Consider the following 9595-nt stretch of genomic DNA (forward strand, 5'->3'; position numbering starts at 1 on the left):
ATGTGGGGCAGGCACGGAATGGTTTCTTGCAGGGCCGGGCGAGGAGAATTCGGGGGCCCATACCTCCAAGCCCCACACGTCTCGAGAGGGTTCCACGTGGCATTCTGAAAGGCCGGGCGACGGAGGGAAGGGGTTCGTGGCTGCGGACAACGCCTGGCTGGAGGAATTCTTTGTCTTTGGCGACGGTTCACCCCGCAGGTCAGGTCATGAGGTTCCTCGACACCTTCCACGGGGCGGATGTTCACAGGAGGAGTGGGGACGGGACGGCGGACTCGCAGGCGACCCTCCTGTCCCCACTGCTCCCCTCCCTCCAGCACTGGAGTTCGAATCTAGATGGGCCTCTGACCGCACACATCGCTGGGTTTACATCGTGCCGGCTTCACCTTCGATTCTCACAAACTGGCACTCTTGCTGCTGCTAGAAGTGTCCTAGAGAAGAAGACATCGGGTTCCGTACCAGATCAGCTTCTTGGACGTGGCCCTCTGGAGCCCGTGGCTTTGGCTTCAGGGGAAGCGCGCTGCCTACGGTATAGCCTGGCCCGGAAGCTCATCCGAGGATTCCTAAGGAGTTCGCGGGCCCCGAGGATTCTGTTTCCGAAAAGCGTTTTCTGGAACCGGGCGACTTGGGAGAACGTGTCACTGGTGTGGAAAATGGAAGGCCGCTGTCAGAGGGTTCAGTGACCTTTACGCTCCCTCCTTTCACTTGAAAGGCGTCTTCTTTTTTCTCCCCACCCCGCCCCCCAACCCCCCAACCCCCCGCAGCACACACACACCCGACAGCTTGCCTGACCGTTGTTGCTGGGGAGATGAAATCCCAGGAGACGGGAGGCCAAGTCTCTCTCACACCCCGGGGCAAACGATAGGAACGGGTCCCCAGCCGTGTGATGTCTCCGTGTCTCAGCACGGCCGACAGTCTCCTCCTCTTTCTAGGTGCTCCCGTTTCCTCCACCCCCCACCCCCCCACCCCACCCCACCCCACCCCACCCCACCCCATCCCATCCCAAACTAAGGGTTTAGTTTAATGCCAAACTTCTACAAAGAAATAAGCAAATTTTTGTGCAATGTCCAGTTATCTCTTTCTAGGTTGATAGACTGATCAATGCCATGGTTAATTCCCACAGTAAGTGGATGCCACCCTGTAAATCTTCTTGGCTCATTGCCTGCCACACCTGCTCCATTGCTGGTTAGGAGTAATTTTGTAAAACATGAAAGATAACACAAAATGGACTGATGACTCTGAGAGAAGAATTGTAATTGGAGGAAATTTCAGGACTGGCTCTGACAGTGCCTCCCGGAAAAAGTAAAACTCATACAGAGAGTAGAAAAGTGGTTACTAGGGCTATGGGGAGAGGTTGGTAAAAGGGAACAAATGTTCAGCTATAAGATGAATAGAGTCTGAGGATCTAATGTAAAACACGGCAATCTTTTTGACATGTTTTGTATAAATGAAATCTTATGAAGATAAAATCTAAGTGGGAAAGATGGAGGGAAGAAAAAAAAAAGAAGGTGAAATATGTGAGGTGATATGAATTAACTGGATGAGGAATCCTTTCACATCGTAAACACGTGAAATCACCACAGTCATATTTCAATTTCTTGCAATTTTATATGTCAATTGTACCTCAAAAAAGTTGAAATTTTAAAAAAGATATTACAGGATCTATGAAAAACCGTGAAGATTGTGTCTGGCTTGATAACATTGAGAACCTAGAACTCAGGCGATCCAAAACGTCCCCCTGACTAGTAGAGTGTTTGTGTCATCGGTTACTCAATTCTGAATTATCATAGGTTCCAGAATTGTCGGTTGGATGCAAGATTTCAAAGCAGCCACATACTGGAAAACTTAGTTTTAATGAGTTTAGTTCTATTCTCTCAAAGTGGAGAGCTCTATTTAAAGATGATACTTTACGTGGACTTCCTTGATTTTTCGTACGTTGGATCAGAGACGGATGTAGTGAGATACCATGAAGTAATTCCCTGTTTTTCTCTTTATAATTTCCGCGACATGATCCTTCTAGTTAGTAAGAAACATTTGTGTTGCCTTGAAGAGAACTAGATTATTATCATAATAATGGAAAGGGAAAGTAGTAGGTTTATGCTTGGCCCTCTTATATTTAAAATATACCTTTTTGGCTACAGTGTGAGGCACGGGAGATCTAGATCCTGCAATCGAGGAAAGAATCTGTGCCCTTTGCAATGGAAGCAAACTGTCTTAATCCCTGGAACCCTAAGGAAGTTCCTCAAAAGAGACGGTTTGCGACTAGGTCAGAAATGATAGTCTTCAAAGGCAATGCAATCCCTTTGACTTCAAAGGAACAAAATTTACTGACTGAAGAAAAGCCTCTGGGTAATACGAATGAGGAGTCTCTGACCTATGAGCAGCACATCAATACTCCTGTTGCCGGCAATAGGAGTAAAGAGGACATCCCATGACACAGAATGACCTGTCCCAGGAGAGAAGCCCAGGTTCATTCTGCCTGAGAGGAGAAGGCGGGCCGAGTGATGGTCTGGGAAGGGTTTAGAGACTCAGGGTGAGGGCACATGGCTACGCTTGCCGATGCGGGGTCAGATTCCCGATGAGATGAGACGACACGGCTCACCAGCATGGTGGGGCCGTCAGGAACCCCCTCGAATCTTGCAGACCCTCTGCGACCAATGAGAGAGAGCCAGGCACCACTGCTCAGGGGCACAGCTTCTGCTCTGCTCTTGGCAGGTCCCGGTCACCTGCCACCTTCCTGTCTCCAGCAGAGGTAAAGTGAGGCCCAAATGCCTCCTGAGGATCTTTGAGCCCAGAACAGAAACTCTCTTTTTTTCGGTGGCCTGGAGTGTCACAAGCAATCCGAAGGTGAGCGGAATTAAATGCAAGTAGTCAGAATAATGGTGAGAACAAAAGGAAATGGCAAGTCATTGTTAACAATCCATCTTGGACTTAAAGTTTTGTGAAGAGAGAGACGGAACCTAGCTTCAGAAGGGGAGGGAGGTCCCGCAAGGTCGAATGAGGCCCACTGGTGGCTGGGGACTCATCTGGAGGAACTTCTCTGAAGAAGGGCCTGGGATCCATCTGAAAGCGGGAGTGAGAACCCGGGCCCGGGAGTGAGCGTCCAGAGCTGGAACGAGAGCTCCTGGGAGACTGACTCGAGCGCGGCTGGTTTCCGGGGCACCCACCTCCCCTTCTCCTCAGCTGATGCCCGCAGGCTGGGTAACGGCCCTTGAGGGAGAAGCCTTGGCAGAAGGTCTCCCCATGGAGGGAGCCCACAGGTGTCTCAGTCTGTTAGTGGCAGTTGCTCGTTCTCTCGGGCTGCCAGCCCATCTGAGCTGTTTCCGTTGGAGGGAAAATCGGCCTGAAGTTATGCCTGAGGCCCGGGCTCTCTTATTATCAAATTAGGCGAATATCCGATACATAATGTGAATACCTGGCCTACTGCCATGGAATTTCTAAATATCCGTGTGCCGAAAGCTAACTCCACCCCCACGTGTGCAAGCTAATTCAGGGGAACTCGCTCGTGTCTGACCCGTGTGGTAGTAGTGGTGAGAGCAGGAGTGGATCGGGAGCGAAAGGACCAGGTGGAATTTCTCGATTCAAATCCATGAATCTCTGAGGACTTCGTGAGCACGTTACACTTGAAGTGTCATTCCTGGCCTGAGAGGGAGCACGAACAGTACTTTTCTGACGGCTTCATGGAGACGTGAGACAGGAGTCGAGATCCACAGTATGCAGCGAGCGGTATCTTTGCTTATAGGCAGATCCAGAAAAAGCTATCAGCTCACTCTTGGTTCTTTCAAAGCATGTATTAGCTGTGTGGTTGCCTGATATGTGAGTGCCGTCCACCTAGACTGTACGTACACGCACCTCACGCACCGAGTATCTGTCGGCCTTGTAGATGAGGAGGTGGCTGAGCGGCGTTTGCGCAAGTGACTGGGTTTGAATCTAGACAGCACCCTTTGCTGTGGGCTTGGTGAAGTGCAGGTCCTCAGTACACGGGATTCTCATCCTTCCTGGCCTGTTTCTGGCTCCTCCTTACTATCTGGGTTCCACAAGCCTCATCTTTAGCAGCACCGGTGTGCTCTTACCACAAACCTCCGAACAGCACGTTCTTTCAAGGTGCCTCCTCGTCCTTCACCGCTGGTGCTGGGCTCAGACCGTCCCCTGCCCCACGGCCCTTTCCCGGGCCTTTCCTTTTCACTCTCCCGTGGCTAAAGCTCTGACCCGTCCTCCAAGCGCGAGGCCTCTTCTCACTATTTCGCATTCCAGGCAAGCCTACTTATTCTGGGAGTTATTCCCCCTTGATACTTTCTGTCTATAACCAGGACCAGGACCAAGCATACAAATCTCTTTCCACGCAACCCCTTCTTGACGCTCAGCTCTGCCGGGCGTGTTGGTGCTGACTCTCGTACGGATGGTGAGTTGACAGGTGACCGGCGACGGGCGAGCTTTTCATGAACCACGTGGAAAGTATGGTTGGCAAGCCTCTGACACAGATTCCCCCATGGGAAAACATCGTCACCTCCTGAGACAGTCCTGGGAACAAAGTCAATGAACAGAGGATTCAGTGCTTCCGGACACATCGAGTGCTTGTTGCAGACACAACCTGCCCCCAGAGCATCCAAGATCAAGTGTGAGGAAAGGCCTAGGAGTAGCGGGACCGGGGACTGAACAAGTCGGCTCTGCTCCTCTCCCGGCTGCAGTCCGAAGAAACGCCAAACAGGATGCCTCTTTGTTGCCATCAAGTGTCCAGTTCTAAACTTTTGTTAACAATGTATATAATGTTAAGGAGCGGGAGAGCCAGCTTTACTGAAACTTGTGGATCATGCACTTCTTATCCCTGCTACTGTTTGATACAATTAGAGTTTCAGAGCAGCCTGTTTTCCAGCAAAGATACTATATAACCCAAAGGTGCGATTTCTAGTGCCACCTTAATTTCCCCAGTCTCTGGGTACGAGAACTGAACCAAATGTTCTCTAGTATACTTTCAGGGACATGACAAGCTATTCGGATCCTTCCTGATAGATGTTCTGAAAAAGAACTACTAGCTGCAAGAACTAAATCTCAATTTCACCTCCGGCAGAGGAGAAGCTGCGTTGCTGGCAACAGTTAAAATAAACACTGTATCTTCCCAAGAATAGACTGGGTACCCCCAGCGTTTACCTTGAGGCTGCAGCGAGGAAGACTAAGTCTGCCCCTGAACTAGGTCCGTTTCTTTGACTTTAACCTTTATACGTGATTCCTGATATCTTCAGTTTCCGTATGCTGCCTGTAGCCCGAGACGTACAGGGCGCACCCCTCGTCAAGGCTCGGATTTCAAGAGTCTAATACATTTCCATTCAGGTACAGATAGCCATCTGCAGAATAGAGAATAATATTTATCTCGTTGGAGCGCTGCAGGAATATCATGACAGGACACGTGTGGCCCCGCGCGCCCCCAACCACAAGCCCAGATCTCCCGTCTCCCCTCCGAAACCTCCCCCTCCCCCCCCCACACCCAGCCACCGAGGGGGGCCCGGGGAGGGATGGCGGTCTCAGCCCCGGTTCCGAGAGGTCACTCGTGGAGCCGCCCTAGCTAGGCCGAGACGCCAGATGTGGCTGCCCTGCTGCTTCACGTCCCATCTCCGTGAGCCATGCCCAAAAGGCACGTGAAATCATTGAGAGCAAATAGCGCCCCCAGAAAACGCAAAATGATCCTCCTGAACCCCACACGGCCGCCATCTTGGTGGATCCACGTTAGAGGTCATTGGTAGGTATCCCCACTTGATGCCTGAATAGTACTCACACGGACTCGATTTCTTTTCGCTTTTCCTGGGTGCCCTAGCCAGAGAGATCACGTGGGCCGGAGAGCAAACACAGAACAGAACAGAGCCCCGAACCACAGCCAAGTCGAGGGCGTGCGGAACCGCAGGAACTCACAGAGCCTGTGAGGGGACCCAGATGGGGAAGAAGCGTCCGTGCTCACGTATCTCTGGGGAGGTTGGAAGGGGCGCCCGCCAGCGAGGCAGATGCCGCGCGAGTGGCCGGAGACGTTTCTCCGTGGGATCTCTCGGGATGTCGCAGGGTGCCGGGTGCAGGGGCACCCTGGGAGGCCCGGTCCACCGAAAAGCCCGAGAAGTCTTCATGTGGGGCAGGCCCGGGATGGTTTCTTGCAGGGCCGGGCGAGGAGAATTCGGGGGCCCATACCTCCAAGCCCCACACGTCTCGAGAGGGCTCCACGTGGCATTCTGAAAGGCCGGGCGACGGAGGGAAGGGGTTCGTGGCTGCGGACGACGCCTGGCTGGAGGAATTCTTTGTCTTTGGCGACGGTTCACCCCGTAGGTCAGGTCATGAGGTTCCTCGACACCTTCCACGGGGCGGATGTTCACACGGGGAGTGGGGACAGGACGGCGGACTCGCAGGCCACCCTCCTGTCCCCACTGCTCCCCTCCCTCCAGCACTGGAGTTCGAATCTAGATGGGCCTCTGACCGCTCACATCGCTGGGTTTACATCGTGCCGGCTTCACCTTCGATTCTCACAAACTGGCACTCTTGCTGCTGCTAGAAGTGTCCTAGAGAAGAAGACATCGGGTTCCGTACCAGATCAGCTTCTTGGACGTGGCCCTCTGGAGCCCGTGGCTTTGGCTTCAGGGGAAGCGCGCTGCCTACGGTATAGCCTGGCCCGGAAGCTCATCCGAGGATTCCTAAGGAGTTCGCGGGCCCCGAGGATTCTGTTTCCGAAAAGCGTTTTCTGGAACCGGGCGACTTGGGAGAACGTGTCACTGGTGTGGAAAATGGAAGGCCGCTGTCAGAGGGTTCAGTGACCTTTACGCTCCCTCCTTTCACTTGAAAGGCGTCTTCTTTTTTCTCCCCACCCCGCCCCCCAACCCCCCAACCCCCCGCAGCACACACACACCCGACAGCTTGCCTGACCGTTGTTGCTGGGGAGATGAAATCCCAGGAGACGGGAGGCCAAGTCTCTCTCACACCCCGGGGCAAACGATAGGAACGGGTCCCCAGCCGTGTGATGTCTCCGTGTCTCAGCACGGCCGACAGTCTCCTCCTCTTTCTAGGTGCTCCCGTTTCCTCCACCCCCCACCCCCCACCCCCACCCCCCCCGCCACCGACCCCCGCCCCCAGCAGCCCTGCCACCCCACCCCAGACCCGACCGCCCGGCCCGGCCGCCCGGCCGCCTTTCCTTTCCGGTGTTTGTGGCCAGTTATTTTGAAATCCATGTTCTCCTGACCTCAAGCGCACTTTCCCCGCCCACCGGCGCATGCTTGTGTTTGTTGTCGTTGGACTTGATCACGGTCTCGACACAGGTTGACTTTCGTTTTCTCTTGTTGGGGGTCCGAGTGTCTCCTTCTTTTCCTTTCTTGCTCCTGGGCTTGCGTGTCTGTGTCTGTGTCTGCTTTCGAGAAGTCCTGCTTTGTTCTCCGAGCAGCGCTTGCCTGGTTTCGCTTTGCCGGTCGGTCCCTCCCTCCCTGCCTCCCTCCCTTCTCTCTCTCCCTCCCTCCCTCCTTCGGGGGAGGGGGCCCGGGGGAGCCCGGGATGTCACTGGTGCCCCTCTCTCGGCCGTCCCCGCCCCGAGCCCCGCCGCCCGCCGGCGTCTCCGTGGAATGTCCGCCCACCAGCCTGGAATCGCGTGGGTGGGGGGGGGAGCGCGTCTCCTTCGTGGCAGCCTCCTGGGGAGCTATTTCCCAGCTCCTCTCCCTTCCTCTGCGGCCGGGGTCGCGTCGCGTCGCGTCTCTCGGAGGCGGCGGCTCCGAGCCGAGCTCGGGCGTTTGGGCGGCCGGCGCTGTGGCGTCCTCGGCGGCCGGCGACAGCGACCCGTCCTCGGGACATTGGAGCCGGTTGTCAGGAGCCACCTGGCGGCCGCTTTTATAGTGTCCCTCCCCTCTGGAGCTTCGGCGACCTTCAGGAGGGTTGTGACTCAGCCGCCGGGCCCGAGGGCACAGCTCTCAGAGACCGGCTCTGCTGGCAGCGACAGTGGCGGTGGCGCCGAGGCCTAGGGACGTCCTGCTGTCGCCGGAGATTGGTTCTCTAGGTTTCTGAGGAGGGTGGCCGTCGCGGCGGCGGCGGCGCTCCAGAGCCGGGCTCTGGGGTGGCCTGACCGGGCCTCCCTCAGGAGGGTTTGCTTTTCGCCCTCAGGAGGGTTTGCCTTCTTCTGCCAGGAGGGTTGGCTCCCGCCCTCAAAAAGGGTTTGCTGTTCGCCTTTTCAGAAGGGTTTGCGTCTCCCTTCAGGAGGTTTTTGCTTTCCCGCCCTTTCAGGAGGGTTTGCCACCCCCGGAGGGTTTGCTTTCTCACCCCTCCCCAACTCCCTGAATCACGGCCAGGAGGTCAGGGACCGGCTCGAGCCGTCCTGGGTGCCCCGGACAGGACGGTCTGGGGCCCCGGGCGTGGTCCCTCGTTGGGGCCCGCTCGTCTCGTGGGAGGCGCCTCGCCGGCGGGTCTCTCTTCGTTTTTCTCTTTGGCAACTCGAAGCCAAACCCCCGCTCGGAGACTCGGACGGACGGACGGGTACACCTACCCGTGCGGGCGAAGGGGGAGGGCGTCTCCGGCCAGCTCCCTCCCCCTTGGCGTCTGCGCCCCCACTTCGCCCACCGGGCGCCCCCTTCGCCCCCCTCCCCCCCCCCAGTCGACCAGATGACCCCCGACAGCTCCGGGCCTGGTGTTTCTGGGGTAGTGCTGGGGACAGGTGGCGGTGCCAAGGTGCCAAGGTCCCTCCCTGCCAGTCGTGGGTGGGCCCCGCTGTCGGGCGCTGTCATTTTGTCGCCCGAAATGGGCCTTTTCTGCCACCAGGTAAGTGCCGACACGGTCTCTCTCGGCGTCTGCCGCCGAGGACTTTGGGCCTCTGGACGCACGCGGGGCTCTGGGCCTTTGGGCCGCCGGCCTGGGCCTGTGCGTCGGCTCCCGCGTGGCGTGTCTGGCAGACCCGACCCGTGGCGCCACCTCCGGTCTCTGGGCGACCCGAGGGCGGCGGGGCGAGGCGCCGTGGGTCTTCTACCCTGTGTGACCCCCGCTGCGGGCGCCCGGTGGTGGCCGGGACGACCCCCGCTCTGTAGGCTCCGTGCCCCGTGTCAGGCAGCTCCTCCTCCTGGGGTCGTCGGCGGCTGTCGCCTGAGGTGAGGTGAGGTGTGGCGGGGGGAGGCGGCCGGTGAGGCTTAAAGCGGGCCCCTCCGGCGACTGCCCTCACCGTGCCTTCCCCCCTCCCCCTCGGCTCAACGGATCGATGTGGTGTGGTCGTGCTCTCCCGGGCCGGGCCTAAGCCGTGCCGGACGAGGGACGGGCGTTCCTGGTGAACGTGTGCGGTCTTCTCGGTCTGTCCACGGGGCCCCTCGCCTGCCTTTCCCCCTGCCCGTCGGGGAGGGTGAGGAAGGCGGGAGGGTGGGTGCGGCCTCCGGCCCTGACTCTCGGTCTCCTGCCCGCCCCCCCTCCACGGGGCGTCAGTGAGGCCGTCGGTCTTCGGACACAGCGGACGCTCTCGCTTCGCCTTCTCGGCGCGTGTCCCGCGAGCGGCCCTCCCCGCGGTGGGGAGGGCTGTGCCCGCCGCTGCGCCGCGCGCCCCGCGTGGGTGGGTGAGCGTGCCTCGTTTGACCCTCGGTGGTGCCCCTGGAGCGCTCCAGGTCGCCCC

General features: G+C 57.4%; 1 long non-coding RNA gene across 2 annotated transcripts in view; it reads right to left on the reverse strand.

Annotated features, from left to right (window-relative positions):
• Positions 1–1230: 1230 nt before the first annotated feature.
• Positions 1231–9595, reverse strand: part of LOC145534286 (uncharacterized) — a 28979-nt gene continuing 20614 nt past the window's right edge. For both annotated transcript variants that reach the window (XR_014074414.1, XR_014074415.1), the window contains exons 2-3: positions 5146–5339; positions 1231–4518 (exon numbers count right to left, since the gene is read on the reverse strand). This is a non-coding gene — a long non-coding RNA (uncharacterized LOC145534286). The remainder of the gene's footprint in view (positions 4519–5145; positions 5340–9595) is intronic.

Source organism: Giraffa tippelskirchi, chromosome 14 (assembly GCF_054371585.1).
Source record: "Giraffa tippelskirchi isolate mGirTip1 chromosome 14, T2T-mGirTip1v1.2.pri, whole genome shotgun sequence".
NCBI lineage: Eukaryota > Metazoa > Chordata > Mammalia > Artiodactyla > Giraffidae > Giraffa > Giraffa tippelskirchi.